Here is a 24749-nt window from a genome sequence, read left to right on the forward strand (position 1 = left end):
CGATTGGAAGTATAGCCACCACTTACAGCTCCAATGTAACTGTTTATTGCACAGAATACTAAATCTATTCTGTTTCCATTCTGAGCCCCTTCACTCCCACTTGGGCAACATGGTGGTATCCTCCCACCCCTGTTGAGGGTTCTTGTGATAAGTGATGGACTTAGGGTAGACTATGGATCATCTTTACACTTGTTGCAATTCTGAACAACCAAATTCAAGAGGTTTATTAGCTTCATAATCTTCAACAGAAGAGACTATCAATTTGTATGGAATTGATTAATATCGGTTTAATTCAAATTAATAAGTTTGTATTAAATATCTACTATGTTGTAATACAAAGTTTAAAATTAAATATCTCTTGACTTCATTGGACTTAAATTTTATAGTGAAGAGGGGTACAAGAATTCCTAAGAGCAAAAAAAGGAATAGTTTTCCAGTGAGACTGAAATAGATACATAATGGAATCAACAACCTATATATATTTTGAAAAGGCATTTCTTCTCACTTTCATTGTGAAACTCTCAGAATCATCTCTATTTAATGCCATAATATCATGGTAATGACTGAATGAACTAATTTTAAAAAGTGTATAAAGTGATTACTATGTACAGAGTATTGTCCTAAGTCTGGAGATAGAAAATGCAAAACCTAAGACATGTTCCTGCTTTATATTTTAATAGGAGAAATAATATGGCAATAGCACCAGAGAGAAATGTTTAAGTTTGGCAGTTTACAGGAATAATAAAATCACGGGGATATAGACTGATTCATACTCTCCCAGATCAACATCACTTTATTGTCAGCCAAGAACTGAATAAGATGTGGAGATACTGGAATTAGGAATAAGTATAAGTATAAGCAAGTAAGTATAAGTATTCAGTAACAGGTTTCTAGCTAGAAGGTAATTAGGGAATCAAGTCAAGAAGCATTTATTAAACTTTTAATAAATATCAGGAAATGTGCTAAATAGATCATATAAAGATATAAACCCAAAAAGAAACAAAATGATCCTTTGTTGCAAACAGCATGTAGTATAATAGCATATAGGAGAAGAAAATGTATAAAAGGATACTGAAGATCTACAAGGAAAGAGGGGGACATATATAAACATTGGAATCAAGGGCAACAAAGTCATCTGAGGAATCATGAATTGAATGAAATTTGGAGGGAGCATGGCTTGTGTGAACACTTCTTCAAAATGGAGATTCAGGAAAGAATTCATTCATCAGATGAAGGGACTATCAGGATTCAAGGATCTCCCAAGGTGAGAAGCCTTCTTCTGGCCTTGGAAGAAAAGTCCAGAGAGTCCAAAGTGGAGCGGCAATGAGCTGAAATAATGAGTGCATGTCACAGGGTTTAAATGAAAGAGAACATTAACTAAGACATTAAATAAAATGTCAAAGTAGACCAATCATAGATCCCTAGAGCAGTCTAACAGAGACCTTTCTATAGTTTGACTCAGAAAATTTATGTCTATTCTTTAGTTTCTAGCCTTTAACTAATGAGGTATTAACACAATTAGCTAGTATTTAGCTCTCATCTTTTTTTTTTTTTTTTTTTTTTCCTTTTTTTTTTCTTTTTTTCCCTGAGGCTGGGGTTAAGTGACTTTGCCCAGGGTCACACAGCTAGGAAGTGTTAAGTGTCTGAGACCAGATTTGAACTAGAGGCCTCCTGAATTCAAGGCTGGTGCTCTATCCACTGCGCCACCTAGCTGCCCCAGCTCTCATCTTTTCATATGTGCCACAAAAGTGAAACTTTGTAAAATATCCTCCTAACATATAGGTAAACAATATACCAGAAGTTTTTCTGGTGTATTAGTTTAGTAATCCTGATGTTAAAAAAAGAAATGAGTTAATACTATCATGTTAATATAATTTTAATAATAATACTAATATATTTTTGATGCAGTCCTGGTAATTTGTGTTAGTTGCTTGTTTTTCTAGATATTCACTAGCTATCCCTTTAACAATAAGTTCTAGAATGTTGCCAGGAATCCTTGACAAACCTATTGGCCTATAGTTTGAAGCCTACATTTCTTGGTTTTGGGGGGCTTTTTTGGGGGATGGGGAGTGGAAATTGAGAATACATTCATCCTCAGATTCTGTCATATTTCTTCCATTCTTCATTATCTTTCAAAGATCACTGATGACAGCTTCATAACCCCATCTGACCATTGGCTTTTCAATACCCTTAGATGTAGTTCATCTGGCTTTCTTAAAATCTTCTTATTTATTTTCATTATTAAATCACAACTAACAATTTTTTTTTTCAGTCTAAAAGTCATACTTGTTGGCTGAGAAAAGAGAAATAAAATGAATTAAGTAAATCTTATTTTTTTAAATATGATTTTCTCATTCTCATCATTCCTTCCACGTAAACAGTAATATTGTCTTTTTGATTTTCCCCATTTTACACAATATAGCTAAATAACAGCACACAGAACTACATTCATTTATACATCACACATACATACACACACATAAACTATATACTTCATGTCAGTAGCAATCCTCACCTAGTTCAGGTTTTAGTGATCTTAAGAAGTGATGACACTATCCTGCTGATCAGTATATGCTTTTGTGTTTATCTTCTACTAATTGTTCTTGCTTCTATGTTTTATCTGGTTCTTAAACTGAATTTACAGATCAATTGGTAGTGAGTGGCTGGCCCTAAGTGCACCAGAGAAGGCTTTACAGACTTCATTTTTAATACAGGAAATATACTTTCTCTAATACGTATCCAAGAACATTTTAGTTTTCAAGATCTCAAGATTTTAGTATAGTGATAAACTAATGAGAGGAAGACTGGAAGTTTTATTTTTTAAAAAAAAATGTATCTATGATCAGTAGTTCCAGGAAATTTTGTCACAGAAGGCAACAAAGCAAATCAAAATTACTTCATTTTGGTTGAGATTAACATCATCATCATTTTAGAAGCAAGGAAAAATCTTTATAGTAATATAGAGGTAAATGAAAAAATAGTGACTTTGAAATATATTGCATTAGGCAAGAAAGACAATGATTGGTCAAAATCTCCTGAGAAATTTTATTATTTTTTAATTTTTTTCTACATATCTTTTATTTGTACTCAAGCTTCCTTTATGAATATATTCCTCCATATTGCCTTAACCAAAGAAACACAACTTATTAGGAAAGAAAAAGGAAAAAATAAGGCAACAATTAAACAAAACCAATCAAGTTATAAACTAACAGAATATATGCAATACTTAATTTCAATAGAATTTCACCTATGCAAAGAGAAGAATACATTTTCTTAATTCTTCTCTTAGATCAAAATTGTCCACCCTAATTATGCCATACCATTTAATTTTTAAATGATCATTCCATTTATAATGTTTTAATAATTGTTTATCTTGTTTTAGTAATTCTGATTAATTCATTCTGCCTCACTTCATATAAATATTCCCATACTTGTTTATTGTTTCTTTGGGGGATGGGGGGACAACTATTGTATTCATTGGCTATTGTATTCACTTACCAAATTTTTTTAACCATTACTCAATTGATAGGCATCTATACTATTTCTCTTTTCTTTACTACTGGAGAAAAATTATTGCTATGAATATATAAGTATGTAAGGAATATTTTATTCTGTTTTTGACTTGTAAAAAGATGACTTTATCATTTGGTATTCTTCTTTCATTGCCAAGTCAAACAATTTTAAGCTATGCTCCTTAGGAGAAAATGATAGTTATTATTCATAAGAATTAATGACCTTGTCCATGTATTCATATAAATGTTGAACTCTGAATTCAGAGTATGAGAGCTTACTGTGACCTCTAAATCCTCAATATCTCAGTTCTTTTGCCATCCCCATCCTTCCTCAGTTTTGACACCATAGTGAATCAATTTAACTTTACTCTGCCTTGATTTTTCTGAATCCTTTGCCCTTTATCCTATCATTAGTCTTTCCCTGCCAGATTTCAGATTTGCATTATTCCTACTATCTGCTATTTTTACTCCTATTCTGCTTCTAAATGAAGAAAAGTCATAATACTGTGTTGACTGGTTCCATTACAATTTTATGTAACATAATCTCAATTAGTGACAAGGCAATCCTATTACACCTCCTTAATTGACTCATGATCTGGTTCTCCACCCAAGCTCTTTTCAACTTTTTTTTTTTTTTTTTTTTAATGTTCTCAAATCTCCTTTCAATCTGTATCTCCTATTCTTTCATTTGCAAACCTTGACTCAAATTTCATTGAGAAAAGTTGGAAATTTCACAAGTTGACTCTCTATCCCCCTCCTTTTCATATCACATCAGATTTTTTTCTTCCATGACCTCCTTCATCTCAGTCTTCATGAAAACCTCTTTACATGTGTAAGTGATTCCATTACATCCTACTCTCTCATTTATTTTCTGTCCTTACCCAGTCTATTGAATGGTTTTCTATTGCCTGTAAGCATGGTCAGACTCTTATTATTAAATCATTACTTTATATATATATATATATATATGTATATATATATATATATATATATATATATATATATATATATATATATATATATATCCTCTGTTTCTAATCTCTCCTTTTATTTGTAGCTAAACTTGAAAAGTTCATCTCCAAGAAGAATCTTCATTCCTTTCCTTTTATTTTTTCTTTAATTTTCTACAGCCTGGCTCCCTACCTTGTTATTCAAACTGTTCTCTCCAAAGTTGTCAAATTATCTCTTAATTGCCAACTTTTATGGTCTTTTCTTAAGTCATCATCCTTTTTTTGACTTCTCTGTTATCTTTGAAACTGCTGATCATCATCCTCTCTTTGTTATCCTCTTCTCTCCAGGTTTTTATTATGTTATTCTTTCCTAGTTCCCTTATCTGTCTGATGACTCCTTTTCAATATCTTTTAATGGATCTTGATACAGACTGTGCTCAGTAACCATATGTATCTATGAAGCTGTATCATGCTGGTAAATGTTTAATAACTGGTTTTCCATAAAAAGTATGCATGACACACTTTTACATTTAATCTGCATTATTAACATTTTTCATCATTTTCTGAAGTGAAGGAAATGAACAAAACAATGAATCAAGTCATGATTTATAGAATTTGACAATTTCCATGGAGGAAATGTTCAAAGTGAAAATTTAAGAATCAGTAATCATAAGGTGGTAAGAAATGGCTCCAGTATATTCCTGCCAGAAATAATTTATCTTTAGTTCTTTTATACTCTCTACTTATATTATGTCGCATGATGATCTCATGAGCTCCCATGGATTTAATTTTTTATTTCAGTTTAGAGGATTATCAAAAGTGTTTATCCAATACATCTGCTAACCTCCACATTTGCATCTCCTATTGCCTATTGAACATATTGAACTAGATGTTCCATATCTTTATTAAACACATCATTTCCAAACTGAACTTGCTATATTTTCCTAAAAACTGCCCTCTCTTCCCCTTCTACTGTGGGGGCACTGATATAATTGTAATCATCTAGGTTTAAAATCTGGTTGTCATTCCTGATTTTTCCCATTATTTCCCAAATACAATTGATTGCTAAGTCCTGCCAATTTTACTTTCATCACATATGTTGTGCATACACATTTTGCTCATCTTATACTGCCTCCATTCTTATGCAAATTGTATCACTTCATGCTTGGACTATTGCAACAGCAAGTTATTTTGTTTTCTTGCTATAAGTTTCTCCCTACCCAAGTCCATCATCCACTCATCTGTCAAATTGTTTTTCCTAAAATGCAGATTTGACTATGTCCCCTCTATTAATCACATTCTATCATTTATTTTCATTCTCTCCCTATCTACTGCCTCATTTGCTATTAACTACAAATGTGCACATATTTCCCCTAGTCTGGGAAAAAAACAAACAAACAAACAAACAAAAAAAAAACTTAATGCTTCCAACTTCACTAAAGGTCATTTTATAATTTTTCTGTTCTTTATAGCTAAACTGAAAAAGGCCTTCCAAAATAGGTGCCTTTACTTTCACTTTTCTTATCACCTTCTCAACCCCTTATAATTGGCATCTTAACTCATTCTCCAAAACTCCTCTCTTAAAAATTATCAGTGTTCTCTTATTTGCCAAATCTGATGTGCTTTCCCAAGTCCTCATTCTCATTTACTTTCTCCAGCCTTTGGTATGGCTGCTCGTCATTTCTTCCTTGATACTTTCTTCTTTTTAGTTTTTTGGTATACCACCTACTTCTTGTTCTCCTATTTCCTATCTGATTGCTTCTTCTCAGTCCCATTTGTTAAATCCTCATGCATTTCTTTCCCTCTAGCCATAGTGATCCTCCTTGCTCTTCTTTTCATATCCCATTAATTTACTTATAGTATTTATAGTAAAGATACTCAAATCTAACTATCCTTTCTCACTTTTTCTGCTGACCTTATTCCTAACTTTTTCCTAATACCTTATTACTGTAGAGGGTAATACCAGCCTTCTAGACCCTTAGGCTCACAATCATGGAGCCATCCTGGACTCCTCATCATCTCTCAACCTCCATAAATAATCTCTTGTTAATTCCTATTAACTTTGCCTTTGCCACATTTCTCAACACCCTCTCTTTTCTCTGACATATCACCACCTTATTAAAGGTCCTCATTTCTTTAAGCTGGACTTTTATAATAACATACTGTCAGATTTATCTGTCAGTAGCTCCACTCCACCTCCACTTTAATTCATTCTTCATATAGCCACCAATGGGATTTTCCTAAAACTTGGGACTGACCATTTCACCCATCCTCCTACTCAATAAACTATTTTCGCACCTATTACCTCCAGAATTGAATACAAAAAACTCAGTTTACATTAAAGGGTTTTTATAACTTAACTATATTCTATTTTTCTAGTCTTCTTATATTTTACTCCCCACTATGTAATCTTTGGTCCAATACCCCTAGCTTTCTTGATACTCTACAAACAAGATTCTCTGTCTCACAGTTCTGACCACCTTCTCTGGCTGTCCTCTGTACTTGCAATGCTTTTCCTCCCCAACTCTTTATACTGACATTCTTGATGTACTTTAAATCTGAAATGAAAATTTCATCTTGTACAGAAAGTATTTCCTAAGCTCTATTAAATCTAATGCATTGCCTGTATTAATCATTTCTTATTTATCCTGTATATAGCTTCTTTTTATACATGCATTTGTATTTTGTCTCTCCAATTAGAGTGCAAATTCTTTGAGCACAAGGACTATTTTTCCCTTTTCTGTATTCACAAAACATAGCATGGTGATTGGCATATAGTAGGTGCTTAATAAATGTTTATTGATTGGCTAATATAATTCTCATTCAAGAAACTCTAGTGACACTGTAACTTTCATAATAAAAAAAACTTTTTTATGGCATTCAAGATTTTCATAATTCATCAGTCTTTTAGCTTTAAGGTTTTTTTTTTTAATTATTCTTCATTCCCATTTACACACTCTTCCATCCAGTGACATTATCTTGTTGTTCAAACAAGATTCTCTGACCCTCAACTTTCTGCATTCTCATTGCCTGTTCCCCATCTCAAGAATGCTTTCCATTTTCATATTCACCTTCCTCTTTTCCTGTCTCTGATAAATACTACCTTGTCCAAGTAATCTTTATTATTTCTCCTTAGTATTAATGCTCTTCCTCAGTTTCTCATCTTTAATTGATTTTGTATATACACCCTTTGTACATAGTACTATGAATGATGTCTCCATCATTAGAATATGAGGACCTTACAAGCACAGACATTTTTTTTTTAAATCTATCACTTTAATTCTAATGCTTAGCACAGTTCTTGGCAAATAACAGCTGCCTAATAAATGCATGTTGATTGACTTTCACTCAACTTTGATAACTTATGAGTGCTCCATTGAGGAGTTTTTCTTTAGTCAGCCAAAGGACTTAATTAGTTCAAAGCAAAGCCATTTATTGAAATCAATCAATCAGTAAACACTACATTTACTAATTTGTTGCTATGTGCCAGACACTAGGCTTGGAATTGAGCATTTAAATACAATAATCGAAACAGTCCCTTTTTATAAGAAGTTTGTGTTCTAGGGAGAAAACAAAAGGAGCTTAGAAACAATTTTTAAAACTCATTATTTATAGCAGATCTTTTAGAGATGGTAAAATATTGAAAATTTAAGGAATGCCCATTAGTTGGAGAATGGCTAAACAAGTCATGATATATTAATGTAATGGGACAGTATTGTGGAATTAGAGGTGTTGAACAAGCAGATTTCAGAAAGATCTGAAAAGATTTGCGCAAATGGATGCAAAATGAAACACGCAGAATCAGAAAATAGTGTACACAGTATTAACAACATTGGCTAATGATCAACTGTATATGACTCAGTTCTTCTCACCTGCACAATGATACATAACAAGTACAAAGGACACATGAAGAAAAAATGTTATCCACATTCAGATAAAGAAGGTAGGAGAGAGAAAAAATTTGGAACTTAAAATCTTGCAAAATATGAATGCCAAAAATTGGCTTGATATGTAATTGGAAAAATACTATTAAATATTCATATAAAGTAGTTATTATATCTCAAGCACTGTGCTACCTAATGGAGATAAAATTAGTTCCTGACTTCAAGAAGCATATATTGTGGAGAAATATAAACATTAAGTAGAGAGATTATTAAGGATAAAAGGTAGAAATGTCTAGGAAATATTATGATGATGCAGTTCTGGACAAGATAAAAGGACTGTTCTGTTAGACCCTGTCTCACAAACAAATGGTGACTATCTGATAATGAGTGCAATATTTTCACTCTGATAAGACTATTACTAATTCCATTTATAAGGTTTTGCTCCAGTATGAATTCTCTGATATTATATAAGCTATGCTATCATACAGAAATATTTTTCACATTCATTACTATCATAAAATCTTTCTTATGTGCATTATATGATGTCAAGCAAGTTGTAAAGTCAAAGTGAAGAAATTCTCACATTCACTAAATCTCTTAAGTTTTTGTTCTTATATAAGCATGAAGAAAAGAATTACTAATTAATACAATGCAATTAAATGCAAGATACTTTGAGAAATAAGAAAGGCACTAGTAGCTGGGGTGGGGGTAATCAGGAAAGTCTTTTCTTAGGAAGATGGTGTTTCAGCTGTGGTCCTGAAGGAAATAAGGGGTTTTTGATGCAAAGGTAATGTAGTTGAGATATTTTGGTCAGACATGTTCTTCTGGTGTACTATGCCTACTCTACTGATCTTTGAGATAATATCTGCTTATTCTAGTTTTAAAGTGAAGATAGTTCTTGCTATGTGAACACATGTACCATCCAAATATGTTCATAGATATTTGTAGAAGGGGTAAGTCTTTGTCCTTTGGCAAGCTTATTTTAATCGGACTGTATAGTATCACTCCACAAATCATCAATAGTATGGCTAAAAGTACTGTATAAGTCACTCTCCATTTCAAATAGAAAAATAAATGATTAGCATTGAAATGTAAAAGGCACAAACATGTTTGTGGCAGCCCTTTTTGTAGTGGCTAGAAACTGGAAAATGAATGGATGTCCATCAATTGGAGAATGGTTGGGTAAATGATGGTATATGAATGTTATGGAATATTATTGTTCTTTAATAAATGACCAACAGGATCAATACAGAAAGGTTTGCAGAGACTTACATCAATTGATGCTGAGTGAAAACGAGCAAAACTAGGAGATCATTATACACTTCAACAATGATACTACATGAGGATGTATTCTGATGGAAGTGGATATCTTCAACATAGAGAAGAGCTATTCCAATTCCAATTGATCAATGATGGCCAGAATCAGCTACACCTAGAAAAGAAACACTGGGAAATGAGTGTAAACTGTTAGCATTTTTTTGTTTTTCTCCCCAGATTATTTTTACCTTCCAAATCCAATTCTTTCTCTGCAACAACAACAACAAAATTTGGTTCTGGATATATATATATATATATATATATATATATATATATATATATATATATATATATATGTAGTACCTAGGATATACTATAACATATTTAATATGTATGGAAATGCCTGCCATCTAGGGGAGGGGGTGGAAGGAAGGAAGGGAAAAATTCAGAACAGAAGAGAATACAAGGGATATTGTTGTAAAAAATTACCTATGCATATGCACTGTCAAAAATGTTATAATTATAAAATTAATAAAAAAATGAAAATAAAAAAATATAAAAATGAAAAAGAAATGTAGAAGGCACAAAGCTGATGATAGGATGGTTGATTCGATGGGCTATTTTGTTTAAGACTAACCAAACCATTTCCACTTGAGTCTGCTTAGATCTGTCAGCTTGAAACTGTCTCTAATAAGGGTATGTGGATAAAGCTTTAGTCTTAGTCACCACACCAGTCTGACAAAAATATTACAGAATGATCCCTGATGATGATGAATTCTTTCCTTTACCGCCTTTATGTCTGGGTAGAAATTCAAATTTTCTTTTATACTCTTTTGCTGTTTAGGTAATATCAAGATCCTCTTTTGCTTAACTGCAAATAAATTTGGGCATGAAAAAATGCAAGATGAGAAGATGCAGTCAGTATTCACTACCTACTTAGAGAAAATTCATTCTTATCTTTATTTTCCGTGCTTGTTAATAGCAAAGTCTCAATGTTTTGTTGCTTCATTTTGGCCAGCTAAAAACTCTAGTATCTCTCTGTATATATACATTTTCTAGGAAGGGGTATCCATTTGTGTAATGCTCAAGGAAGAAAAAAAGGAACTTGTACTTACAAAAATAAGAATCCTAACTTCTCCTTAAATACAGAATAAACAGAATATGAAAACTAGATATTATGTATGAATCACAATCTCTAAAATTGCATTGGTATTAATACGAGCCTTCTCTATGACTGTGATTTTTCAAAATCATTTGGTTTGGTGAATGTAAAGTAGGGGTAACCTGAATCAGTTCATGAAATAAATTTTACCACTGTCTCATTTCTTTAGACTCTATAATATTATGTGATAGTACAATTATATAATAATTTGTTTCTGCATCTACTTAAGATGTGTCTGGTTCTTAGAGAAAAGAGATGCTCTCCATGATACCCCATTTCTCTATATTAAGGAACATCTAAGGACTAAAATTTTTCATAAAGTGTTTGAGTTGTCTCTTGCAATAGTCAAAGGAATTTACCATGAGAAGAAAGAGGGCTATGGTAACAACAAAATCTATTGTCACGAATGGATCTAAAAGTTCAAGTATGCTGGAACAAAGCTCCTTTCAAGCTCTGTTTAATACAAAATCAGTCATATTTCTCGGAATTATTATTTCATCTTGAAAAAAAGTCATATAATCATCATAAATAGAAATTATTCACCTGCAAAATAGAGATAATTATGTGTTTATTAGCTGACTTACAAGACTGTTGTTAGGAAAGCACTTTGAAATTGTAAAATGTTATAAAAGTGTGACAAAGGAACTAGAGAACCATACTTTGAGACATAAAGTTCTGGATTCAGATTCTGTATCTAATATAAACTGTGATCCTGAAAAGCTCACACTCTCTCAGGAACCCAGTCACCTAAGATAGTAAATGGGAAACCAGTTACCATGTGCACTGAGAGGGAATTGTCTCTCCAGAATTTCCCAACACCAATTAAACCACAGACCTGAGAGATGAAATATTATTTTCCCCAATAGTTGTACATAGCCTTAAGATTTTATAATAAATACTACTAATAAAATATTTATAATAAATAATAATAATAAACTAACATTTATATAGTCCATTAAGGTTGAAATTTTTTTATATATTATTTCACTTTAGCATCATTAAAATCTTTTATGGTAGGTACTATTAATCATCTACATTTTTCAAATAAGAAAAAAAATGAAGTTGATAGAATTTAAGTGACTTGGCTTGGATCACAAAGTTACTAATGCCCGAATTATTCAATTTTTTTTTTCCAAATTCTGTTCTTCCTGACTCTTAAAATCAATTATCTAGGAATATTATGAAATCAGGACAAGATTAGATAGGAGGAGAGCTCTTCATTGAGAGCTGATTTTCTTATCCAGGGAAGAATATCTTTCTTATTTTCACTTTCTAAACACTTGTACACTGCAAAACAAGAATGTGTAAGTTCAGGAAAGAGTCTCAGTTTGGCAGCTGCTTTCTTTTTAATGGATGTCTTTTCTAACCTACCCCAATCCAAACAACTGGCATGTGACATATTTGGAAGATGGATCAGAAACCTTGCATCAACAGCTGTGAGAGTTTGGCATGAAGCCTCTTCAGCCAGCTAGGCCAAAGATGGATATTGTTATTTGGGAGAAATGGATCTCCCACAGATGTTTGAAGTAGTGACTATGGCCTTTGGCAAGCTCATACGAATCATCCTGCTCTGTACAGGATAAGGACTAACCAGCAAGCTACCAAAAGCCCCATGAGCTTACATAGGATAGCTATAAGCCTTTCTCCTTCTCAAGCAGAAAATAAATGGTTTGGACCGAAATGTAATAGGAACAGAGCAGATGCTTCTATCTACCTCAATACAAAGAAGACCTTACCTACCTGGCTTTAAACCCTCCAGTTCCCAAATGACAATCTTCCTCAATTAAAGCCAAGTTTATTATTTTTTTTTGAGCCAGCATAACAATCTCATTTCACTACCTTCTGTGAGAGAAACTTGCAACTAAGGTGTGATCTCATTTGAGAATTAGAGATATGTACAGTTGTCACTTCATTTCAGCTTAAAAAATCTTATTCATTGCCTTATGCCTTAAAGCCCTGTCTTGATCCTTCAGGTACATATATGAAAAATGGATCAAATCTTTCCGTCAAGAAATTGAAAGATAATGGAGAGATAAGTCATGAAAATAACAAAACATCTCAAAAGAAGTAGAATGGAAAATTAGAGATCAAGACAAAGTATTTTAAGAAATTGAGGATGGGGTAGCCCTTTTCAGGCTTTAAGGAGGAGATGACAGCAGAATTTAAGTCAACACAATGTATTCAACTACTCAGTTCAGTTTAATTCAATCCAATTTATTTCAATTCGATTTAATTCAATTAATATCAATTTTATATTTGCAGCCTAGCTGTACCTGATCTAGAACTATATTATAAAGCAGCAGTCATCAAAACCATTTGGTATTGGCTAAGAAATAGACTAGTTGATCAGTGGCATAGGTTAGGTTCACAGGACAAATTAAGGTACAACTATAGCAATCTAGTGTTTGACAAACTCAAAGATCCCAACTTTTGGGATAAGAATTCATTATTTGACAAAAACTGTTGGGAAAACTGGAAATTAGTATGGCAGAAAATAGGCATAGACCCACATTTAACACCACATACTAAGATAAGATCAAAATGGGTCCAAGATTTAGGCATAAAGAATGAAATCATAAATAAATTAGAGAAACATAGGATAGATTAGCTCTCAGACTTGTGAAGGAGGAAGGAATTTGTGACCAAAGGAGAACTAGAGATCACTATTGATCACAAAATAGAAAATTTTGATTACATCAAATTAAAAAACCTTTTGTACAAACAAAACTAATGCAAACAAGATTAGACGGGAAGTAACAAATTGGGAAAACACTTTTACAGTTAAGGTTCTGATCTCCAAAATATACAGAGAATTGACTTTATAAGAAATCAAGCCATTCTTCAATTGATAAATGGTTAAAGGATATGAACAGACAATTTTCAGATAATGACATTGAAACTATTTCCACTCATATGAAAGAGTGTTCCAAACCAGTATTGATAAGAGAAATGCAAATTAAGACAACTCTGAGATACCACTACACACCTGTCAGATTGGCTAAGATGACAGGAACAAATAATGATGAATGTTGGAGGGGATGTGGGAAAACTGGGACACTGATGCATTGTTGGTGGAGTTGTGAAAGAATCCAACTATTCTGGAGAACAATTTGGAATTATGCCCAAAAAGTTATCAAACTGTGCGTACCCTTTGACCCAGCAGTGCTACTACTGGGCTTATATCCCAAGGAAATACTAAAGAAGGGAAAGGGACCTGTATGTGCCAAAATGTTTGTGGCAGCCCTTTTTGTAGTGGCTAGAAACTGGAAAGTGAACGGATGCCCATCATTTGGAGAATGGTTGGGTAAATGATGGTATATGAATGTTATGGAATATTATTCTTCTTTAATAAATGACCAACAGGATCAATACAGAAAGGTTTGCAGAGACTTACATCAATTGATGCTGAGTGAAAACGAGCAAAACTAGGAGATCATTATACACTTCAACAATGATACTTACTACATGAAGATGTATTCTGATAGAAGTGGATATTTTCAATATAGAGAAGAGCTAATCCAATTCCAATTAATCAATGATGGACAGAATCAGCTACATGCAGAAAAGGAACACTGGGAAATGAGTGTAAACTGTGAGCATTTTTTTTTTTTTGTTTTTCTCCCCAGATTATTTTTACCTTCCGAATCCAATTCTTCCTTTGCAACAACAACAACAACAAAATTCGGTTCTGCACATATATATTGTATCTAGGATATACTATAACATATTTAACTTGTATGGAAATGCCTGCCATCTAGGGGAGGCGGTGGAGGGAAGGAGGGGAACAATTCAGAACAGAAGGGAGTACAAGGTATAATGTTGTAAAAAATTACCTATGCATATGTACTGTCAAAAATGTTATAATTATAAAATTAATTAAAAAATTATACTTTCTATGCATGTATGACACTGTACTAAATATTGGAAATATAAAGCCAAAAAAAGATAGTCTCTGCTCCAAAATATCTTATATTTCCCTGGTGTATGGTGGTAGATACAGTAGGTACCTGGATAAATAAAGCAATTTAAAGATAGAGAGAGCACTAACAATTTGAGGGATTCAGTACAATCATGAAAAATAGATTCCCATAGGAGTTAGTACCTGAAATTCACTTTGAAAGAAAGTAGATATTCTGGAAGCTTGGGATAGGTAGTATATTTAGTACATAGTATACCTTTTATACAAAGTCAGAAAGCTGATAGATGAATTTTTGAGTTCAGTATGATTAAGCTTGAACACAGAATGTGTAAGGAGAAATATATAAAATACAATGAAAAGAAAGGAAGACTCCAGATTGTGGAGCTGTTAAATGCAAAGTTACTCTGTATTGTATCCTACTAAGAATAGAGATCCCATTGAAAGGTTTTTATCAGGAGAATGGCATGGTTAGTTCTGCAACCTAGCAATGTTAACTTGCTATTGTGTGGAGCATAAATTTGAAAAGAGAATGACTAAATTCAAGGAGAGTTATTAAAAAGGTGGGCGACTTGGGAGGGGGGGTGTATTTTGAGGAAGAAAATGTATTTTAAATATTTAAATGTGAAATGATTAAAATAAACCACCAATAAAAAATTATTAATGCCTAGTTTATGCCAGATATTACATTAAATACTTGGGATACAAAATAAAAAAGGAAAAGTTATTCCTTGACTCCAAGGAATTCAAGATCTAATAATGACACCTAGGAGAAGCTACCTAACTGGTAGTTGACAACATAGGCCTGGAATTAAGGCAGCACTGTCACAGAGGAGATAAAAATATTTACTTAGCTAGCTACTTAAATAACAAGAAATCTAGACAGAGAGACAGATAGATGGATAATAGAGAAATGGAAATATTCAAAATTTATAAGACTCAACTATGCATATATATGTATATATAGATTGATTGAACCTGTGACAGTCTAGAATGAGTGAAAGAATATATGGCTAACCTTTGGTTGGATACTTCACTGGATACTACAAAAAGGTAGATGGTTGAATAAGTGGAGGTAATGGGGAAAAATCAATTATGAGAGGAAGATTTCAAAAATAAATCATTGATTCAGGAGAGAATAGAAAGAAAATGATTGACATCCAATAGCTAGGTTTGGCTGAAGTTTAATATATGAAAGGAAATAGCATGAATTAATGTTTTGAAGTGAAGGTATAACATACGAAAGGAAATAAAAGTAAAGCTATAGTCTGGTTAAGGGGGAGGTGAATGGCCATACTTAATAGTTTAATTTTATTCACTAGATAGTGGGAAGTAACCAAATGTGTTTATATAGAGAACAGTACTACAGATCAAAAAACACACATAAAGTAGAACCAGGAAAATGCAGTGTCAAAAAAAACAGAGGATTAGAGTCTATTAAAAAGGAGTGGGTAGTCTACAGTGTGGAATCCAGCAGAGAGGTCAAGAAGAACAAAAACTGAGAAAGGAGCATTGAATTTGATGAATAGGAGTTCAGTAGTGACATTGGGGAGATTAGTTTTGGGTGAATTGGGAAGGAAACAAGATTGCAAAAGGTTAAAGAATGATTGGATGGTTAGAAAATTGAAGCAGTAAATGTATACTACTCTTTCTAGAAATTTGACAGTGATAGGAGAGAAAGAGACAGAGAGTGAGATGGTTAGAAGAGACTCATGTCCAGAAAATTGAAAACATTTACTTGTTGAACTACGTAACTCAAAGAATAGTCATTAATTGACCAATGTTAACTTGGAAGAAAGTTTTTTTGTTTGTAAATATTTATCGAATTGAATGAAATGAAATTTAACAAAATAACAATTTAGGCCTTTAAAAACAAAAGGAAAAACATAAAACAGAAATAAAGATGTGCAGGGGTTCATCAGCTGAAGTGTTTAACAAGGTTGAACTGTGTATCATGGTGTCATTCTTTATTTCTTTCTCACAACTTACATCTTCCCAAAAGATAAAACTTCCAAAAGTATATAGTCCTTGATAACTTGGTCCTATATAAAGCATGTTCTAGTGAATTCTTGATTATTCAAATGTCTGTCATTCCAAAGTATATCTAGAAATCAGAAAACAAGCAAAAAACGGTTTTGTGTAGTTAAACTAAATTTCATAAAGTATTCCATTAATTTGAGAGGCCTCTAGACCCTCACACAAAAAATAAATTTTTACACTTATATTATCTTCAAAAGTTTGAAAATCATCTTCACAACAGCAAAATTGGAAGTATGATGATAGCAGTATGATTAAAATATTTAAGGCTTTAATAGATGGTTAGTTCAAACAAGACAATAGTATAATATGTCAGCAAAAAGTAAATTCAAGGGGCAGCTATGTGATGCAGTGGATAGAACACCAGCTCTGAAGTCAGGAAGATCTGAGTTCAAACCTGATCTCAGACACTTAACATTTCCTAACTTATGACCCTAGGCAAGTCACTGAACCACAATTGCTTCAGAAAAAAAAAAAAGTGAATTCGATCTTGAATTACTTTTAGACCTATTTTTCTGATATTAAAGAGGTTCTAGTCCTTATGTTCTAACTGGGTAATACCATAGCATTCTATTCTTTTGATTTAAATTTCAGGAAAATATTGTGCAGTTAGGGGAACAAGAAATATCTCACCTACATAAAAGTAAACAAACTTTTTTTAGTAAAAAAATGAAATATTTAAATTATTAGGAAGGGATCAGGGCATAAAGATAAGCCACAATTGGAATCAGGACACTTGGCTTTTCATTGGCTGATACATGCCACATTGCACAAGTGAAGGAACCTCTCTATACCCCTAGATGCAAAATGAGAGGTAATAATACCTTCCTATTTCATACATTTAATATAAGGATGCACTTTGATAATGAATGTTAGTGTTAAGATATGTTTTTAAATATCATACAAAGTAAAGGAAAGGTAGGAGCCATATTTTGTTCTTTGTATTGCTAAAGTCTAGTACAATGCACATTCTATAGTTTAATTAATGCTAATTGATTTGAATAGAAAATATCAATGGCCAAGTGGTAGAATAAATTCCATTTGGTAAATGTTTTACATATTAGTATATACGTGGCTCAGACTGTGAAATCCCTGGAAGTTTCGGTGGACTTTAACTTCCAACAGGAAAGACTTCAGGACATTACAGACATGAGAAAAGGCAAACTGAAATTGAGAATAAATGGCCACAATTGGAGAATGACTGGCAGCAGCAACATTTAAAGCCCAAGACCTGGAATGATGGCTGCTGGAGGAGGGCCTTCTCCACAGATTCCCAGAACTATGAGGTGATAAAGAAACAAATGCAAAAGGTCTATGCTGAGGTTGGAGGCTGAGCTAGAGAACCTGGAGATGGGAACTCTGTCCCAGTCACCAGGGAGATCATAATGGTCCCAGGCCAGACCCAGGCCTGTGAAGGAGAGGAGGAAGGAGGACAAGATTATTAATTCCCAGAAGGCTCCAGTCTGCCTCCCCCAGAGAGAAGAAAGTCATCACCAGCAACCCCATGAAGGTGGTGAGAGACAATGAGATAAGGAAGGCATCCATGTACACTGTAGAGATAGCTGTGAAAAGAATAGGATGATTGAAGAAATGAAGGTTTTGTCCAGCAATACCTTGCCCCCACAGGAGCCCTATCTGCATGAAGTGAAGGTGTACGAGGATAAGGTTCAAGTTGTTCATGCAGTGGATGGTACCACAAAGAATGGTATCCCCCAGCTGGGTTCTTCAGAGGTAGATGAGCTGATCCACAAAGCAGATGAGGTGATCCTGACTAAGGTGATGCTGTCAGCAGCTCCCAAAGTCCAGGGGACACCTGAGGCAACCAAGTGTACTTCCACCCCCCAAAGCAGCCAAGTCCACTCCCTGCCCCCCCAAAGCAGTCAAGTCCACTCCTTACACCCCAGATAACCAAGTCTCCTCCCTGCCCACCAAGGCAGCCAAGTCCACTTCCCCAAATCCCACTAGAGATCACAACAGTACAAGCATAGCCAGGTGAGGGTTCTGGTACTGAGGCAAGCCAGGAGCAGTCAGTCACCATGATTTTCATGGACTACCAAACTATGGAAGATGAGGTGGAGACCAAGAAAGATGGGCTTACGGGATACAATCAAGGCTGAGCTGGTGATAATTGAGGGCCTAGCCCCACCCAATGAGAGTGCCCAGAGAGATCAGCACTGCTGCCACTCCTCCTCTGGACACCAAGGAAGAGATCAGGTTGGGGAGAAGCCCATTCTCCAAACCCAGCCATTAGATGTCACCGCTGGCACAAAAACCTGGATATGAAGAAATAGTGTTGTCGTTGTTGTTCATAATATGAGGTGTCCAGGGCCTTTGAACCCTGGCCTTCACACTGTCTTCAAACCCCTCTGGACTGTACTCATGCTGGTCATACTGCCAAGATCCAGGGCCCACACACCCACCCTGGACAGATAGACCTACACACATACATTTTATTCACATGAAAATCTCTTTATGAAAAAGTGTAAAAAGCCCAATCCTCTTTGCCCTGCAAACCTTAACATACTCTTAACAACACCCATACACTCATATCTACAAATAAACACACTTGCACCTCTATGCACACACCAAACACTAAGACACCCACAGATTGATACTTCTTCCCCCAGACATACTCAGAGAATGATACCTACTCTTCCAGAAATAAATATGAATTTGATCACACCGAGAAATGTTGTATTCAGATTACACAGATCTGTAACTCAGACACACACACACACACACACACACACACACACACACGCACTCCTGACACACAAGCACTCCTGACACACAAAGAAGCAAGACATTCAGATAAAGAAACATTAATTCAGCCATACATACTCAATCTAGCCTTAGCCTTCTACTCACTTACCAATATACATTTGTTTTTTGTTTTTGTTTTTGTTTTTTTTCTCCTCCTTAACCAAGGAGAAGGACTTTAGTGAAAGATTCACGCTCTGGAAAATGTTTTATATTCAAGGGTTGTGATAAAAGCCTCATTTCTAAAATATATAGAGAATTAATTCAAATTTATAAGAATTCAAGCCATTTTTCAATTGATAGTCAAAGCCTATTTACAATGTTCAGATGAAGAAACGATTTCTAGTTATATGAAAAGATGCTCCAACTCATTAATAATCAGAGAAATGGAAATTAAGACAACTCTAAGATCCCACCTGTTAGATTGGCTAGAATTACAGGGAAAGATAATGGGCAATGTTGGAGGGGGAGAGGGAAAACAGGGACACTGATACATTGTTAGTGGAATTGTGAATGCATCCAGCCATTCTGGAGAACAATTTGGAACTATATCCAAAAGACTTTTGAACTGTGCATACCTTTTGATCGAGCAATGTTACTACAAGCCTTATATCCCAAAGAGATATTAAAGTAACCCACATGTGCAAAAATGTTTGTGGCAGCCCTTTTTGTAGTGGCAAGAAATTGGAAACTGAGTGGATGCCCATCAATTGGAGAATGGCTGAATACGTTATGGCATATGAATGTTGTGGAGCACAACATAGTATTTTCACTCCTTTTGTTGTTGTTTGCTTGCATATTATTTTCTTTCTCATTTTTTCTTTTAGATATATTTTTTCTTATGTAGCCTAATATTTGTGGGAATATGTATAGAGAAAATAGACATGTTTCACATATATTGGATCGCTGACTATGGGAGGGAGTAGGTAGAAGGCAGGGAAAAAAATAAATCAGTGTTTTGTAGGAGTGAATGTTGAAAATTTTCCATGTATATATTTTGAAAATAAAAAAAAAAATTATAAGCAAAAAAAATTAGAAAAAAAGATTCACCCCCCCACCTTGCTTTTTGATGGAGCAGCAGCACCCACCCTCCCAACTCCCTGCCTTCATCCTGTGCCCACTTCCCACACTGGCAAGATAGAGGATGGAGAACAAGATTTTGCAGAAGGACTCAAGGCCATCTTCTTTTCTATGGTGAAGTAGGTTTGATCACTCCAGTGGAATGAGATCTGGATTCAGAGGCAGAAGACAGGAGCGCAAAACTCAGCTCTACTATTTAATTTCTATGTGACTTTGAAAAACTTACTTCTCTCAGCATCAGTTTCCTATTTAAAAAATGAGGCATTGGATAAGATGGCCTTGAAAGTCCCTTCCAGCCCTAGATCTTTGGTCCTGTCCTTTGAGGAGGATGGATGGATTGAGTTTTGGCCCTGTTCTCCCACCTGCTTCTGGAGATGAGGATTCTGGAGGGATGATATGGTAGCAATGAGCAGATCTGAGAAGTGGCCCCCAGGAGACAAATCCATTGGGATTCTGCACCTCTTGGCTCTGTGGCTGGGAATGGATTGGATAACTTTGCAATGTGGGTGTTTTCTCCCAGGGACCCCCAGCTTTTCTGGGGAGTTACTTTTCCTTTGTCCAGAACTTTCCTCCTGATGCTTGTGAACCTGGAACCAACTGAGGAAAATGAGGTGCCAATGAACTAGATTTATGAGACTGTATGATGACTCCACTGCAGGGTAGGAGGGGTAGGGGAAAAGGATCTTCCTCAGATACACTCCTGGCATGGAAGATGGCATTTGTTTTTAGTTAAAACTGAGTCCCCATTCCTCTGTCTTTGTGGAAAGACTTACAGAGCTTTTGCTGTCTTTACTTATGCTTGGTAAACTTTTTTTTAAAGCTTTTTATTTTCAAAACACATGCATAGGTAGTTTTTAACATTCACCCTTTCAAAACCTTGTGTTCCAATTTTTTTTTCTTCTTCTCTTCCCTCCATTCTCTCCCCTAGATGGCAAGTAATTCAACATATATTAAACATGTGCAATTCATATATATATGTGTGTGTGTATGTGTGTGTATTCACAATTATCATGCTGCACAAGAAAAATCAAATCAAAAAGGGAAAAAAATAAGAAAGAAAACTAAAAGCAAGCAAACAACATAAAGGTGAAATTACTATGTTGTGATCAATGGGTGCAAATGGCTCTCTCCATCACAAGACATTGGAACGGACCTGAATCATCTTGATGTTGAAAAGAGCCATATCTATCGAAATTGCTCATCATATAATCTTGCTGTGGCTTTATACAATTTATTCCTGGTGCAACATCAGTTCATGTAAATCTTTTCAGGCCTTTCTAAAATCAGCTTGTTCATCATTTTTAAGAACAATAATATTCCATTACCTTAATTTACCACATCTTGTTCAGCCATTCCCAAATTGATGGTCATCTATTAATTTTCCAGTTTTTTTGTTGCCACAAAAAGAACCACTATAAACATTTTTCCACATGTGAATCCTTTTCCCTTCTTTAAGATTTTCTTGGGATGAAGATCCAGTAATGGTACTGCTAGATCAAAGGGTATACACACTCTTATAGCCCTTGGGTTATAGTCCATATTGCTCTTCAGAATGGTTGGATCAGTTTCCAACTCCATCAACAATGTATTAGTGTCCCAGTTTTCCCCCATCTCTTCCAACATTCACCATTTTTGTTTTCTGTTATGTTAGCCAATCTGAGAGGAGGGTAGTGGTAGCTTGATCAACTTTTGCTCAAGAATGTAATGATCTTGTTGGAGATGCTGCTCTGAATTGAAGCTTTCTTCAGATACAGAGGCCAGGTCTAAAACCTGCTGATAAGTCTAGAGCTCCATAAGGGAGTTCCATTCCCCAAAGGGGACAAAACCTTTCTTTTTTTGATGGGGTTGTTATTGAAATGGTAGGTCTTAGACACTGGTTTTGGCAGTCCTTACTGGTTTACCATGCAATATGAATTAGGGATAACATTTCAATGCTAGTGATATTTTCCTCTCCAAAATATTAATTATGAAATTATGTATGTACTTGGGGGGAAAAGTGTACAAGCAATAACTATAAATTCCATATTATTGTTTCCTCTATAAACTTATGTATTTTAGATTATGTATTTAAAAACATGATCAGGGGGTAATTAGATGGTACTGTGGATAGAGTACTACCCCTGAAGTCAGGAGGAGCTGAGTTCAAATCCTCAGACACTTAATACTTCCTAGCTGTGTGAGCATGGGCAAAGCCATTTAACACCAATTGCCTCAACCAAAAATAAATTTAAATTAAAAACAAACAAACAAAATCATGATCTGAGCAGTACAGGCTTTACCACACAATGAGATTTTTAAAAAAATGAAAATTAAAAAAAAATGGTTCAGAACCCTCACATGTCTTAAAAACAAAGCAAAAGCTGACCTCCCCCATAATGATCAAAATTAATCATTTCTTTGCTGTTTTTGAAGTTGAGGAATTTTCAGTTATCTTTGACTCTTTATGCCCCTATTTGGAGTTGTCTTGGCAAAGATACTAATAGTGGTTTGATATTTCCTTCTGATGTATACAGACGAAGAAATTGAGGTAAATTAGGTTAAATGACTCATCCAGAGTCACACAGTTGGTAAGTGTCTGAGGCCATATTTGAACTCAGGAACATATTTCTTCCTAACTCTAGGACTTTACTTTATCCACTGTGCCAAATAGCTGCCAACTTCCTATTTTGAGAGCAGCTTCTCCCCACCAAATTCAATTATATGTTGTATGTCATGCAGATGAAACCAAAAGTTTGTAATAAATATTGCTTTTAGTCTGATTCCTTCTACATTTATATGAAGGGTTTGGTAGGGAGGTTTAAAATAGTTAAGCAAATATGCTACAATTTTGTTGAGAAAACAAACACACAAACAAAAATTGTTTATACCCCATTTTCATATCCTTTTGTTGTTATTTCTGTTTTTGATTCTAACTTTTAAAATCTATCTAATCCTACATTCAGGATCCAGCTCTCTGGGCATTTTGACAAATGTACAAGTTTAGTCAAAGTGGTTTGTGTAGGGTGAAGGTAAGTGACCTAAAGAGTATATTTATAGCCCCACTGACCTATGATATGCTAGAGTGATGAATGTTCACATCCTTCAAAATAACATACTGGATAAAAGAGCATAGTCTTTCATTCCTTCCAACTTTATGCAGGATTAGCTGATTGATTTTTGCTGAAGTTGACTTGTCATTCTCTATGAATTGTGTCTCTCACTAAGACATTTTCTATAGGAACTTTAATTTTTTTTTTATTTTTTTTTTTGCTGTAGACAAAAGCCTTCTCTTTCACTATATCTATGTACTAACCATCCAATAGAAAAGGAAAAAAAAGCCCATCATCCAGATGTTGGGGCTACATGATGCAGAACATCTGGATATTTGGGACCATCTGGAAGATTCCCAGAACTTCCCTTCTGGATGCTGAATGGTATATAAACACAGGCTTAGCTTGGATTCTGTCCCCCTGGCTGTTTGTATCCGAAGCCTTACTTTCCCTGTCTTGGAACATCATGCAGTGATCTAGGATGCAACAGGGACCTTTTATTTCATTTTTAAATGTGAGAGAGTGTGCTTGTGCTTGCGTGGCCTGGGTTTATGTTGTTTGCTATCGATTATACACTGCAAGGGCAAGGACACTTTCTTTCCTATGACATTTGTAAATATGCTCTGAAGCTCAAAAGTACTAGGCCCAGACAATAAATGTTACAAACAAAATAAATAAACCAAAAACTGTCTTCCACTGTGTGGGTTCTTTTCCTTACGAAAGTGAGATAATTCTAAAGGGTTAAGTTTGCATTTGAGATTTCAAAAAAGGCCAATGATAATCATTTTATTAGCATGAATTTTCTCTGGAAGTTTAGTGGTTATGGTTCTAGAACTAAGCACACTATTATTCTAGTCAAAAAGGAAACCTAACTTTTACCATTTTACTCCTTTCCACATTTAAGAACTCTAGTAATTACAAAATGCTTATAAAATTAATTCCAATTCATCACTCTGCCATTTTAGCCATTCATAATTTGATCATTTATAATTTGTCACTCTTATGTAACTCATTTTTAAGCCAGCTCAGTACACTTATCAATAGCTATCATGTTCATTTTTTTAGTCCCAAACTCTGCATATTCAGGGTTCTTGTCTGGTCTCTATCTCTACCTAGCCTAATTCTGTCTGTTTGGTAATGTCCAGATCAAATCTCAAACTCT

General features: G+C 34.5%; 1 long non-coding RNA gene and 1 pseudogene across 2 annotated transcripts in view; both read left to right on the top strand.

The window, feature by feature from the left end:
* Positions 1-10663, top strand: part of LOC141554269 (uncharacterized) — a 45430-nt gene extending 34767 nt beyond the window's left edge. For both annotated transcript variants that reach the window (XR_012485813.1, XR_012485815.1), the window contains exon 3: positions 10448-10663. This is a non-coding gene — a long non-coding RNA (uncharacterized LOC141554269). The remainder of the gene's footprint in view (positions 1-10447) is intronic.
* Positions 10664-17518: 6855 nt separating this feature from the next.
* Positions 17519-19030, top strand: LOC141550002 (paralemmin-1 pseudogene; annotated as a pseudogene).
* The last annotated feature ends 5719 nt before the right edge of the window (positions 19031-24749 follow it).

This window comes from Sminthopsis crassicaudata, chromosome 1 (assembly GCF_048593235.1).
Source record: "Sminthopsis crassicaudata isolate SCR6 chromosome 1, ASM4859323v1, whole genome shotgun sequence".
Classification (NCBI taxonomy): Eukaryota; Metazoa; Chordata; class Mammalia; order Dasyuromorphia; family Dasyuridae; genus Sminthopsis; species Sminthopsis crassicaudata.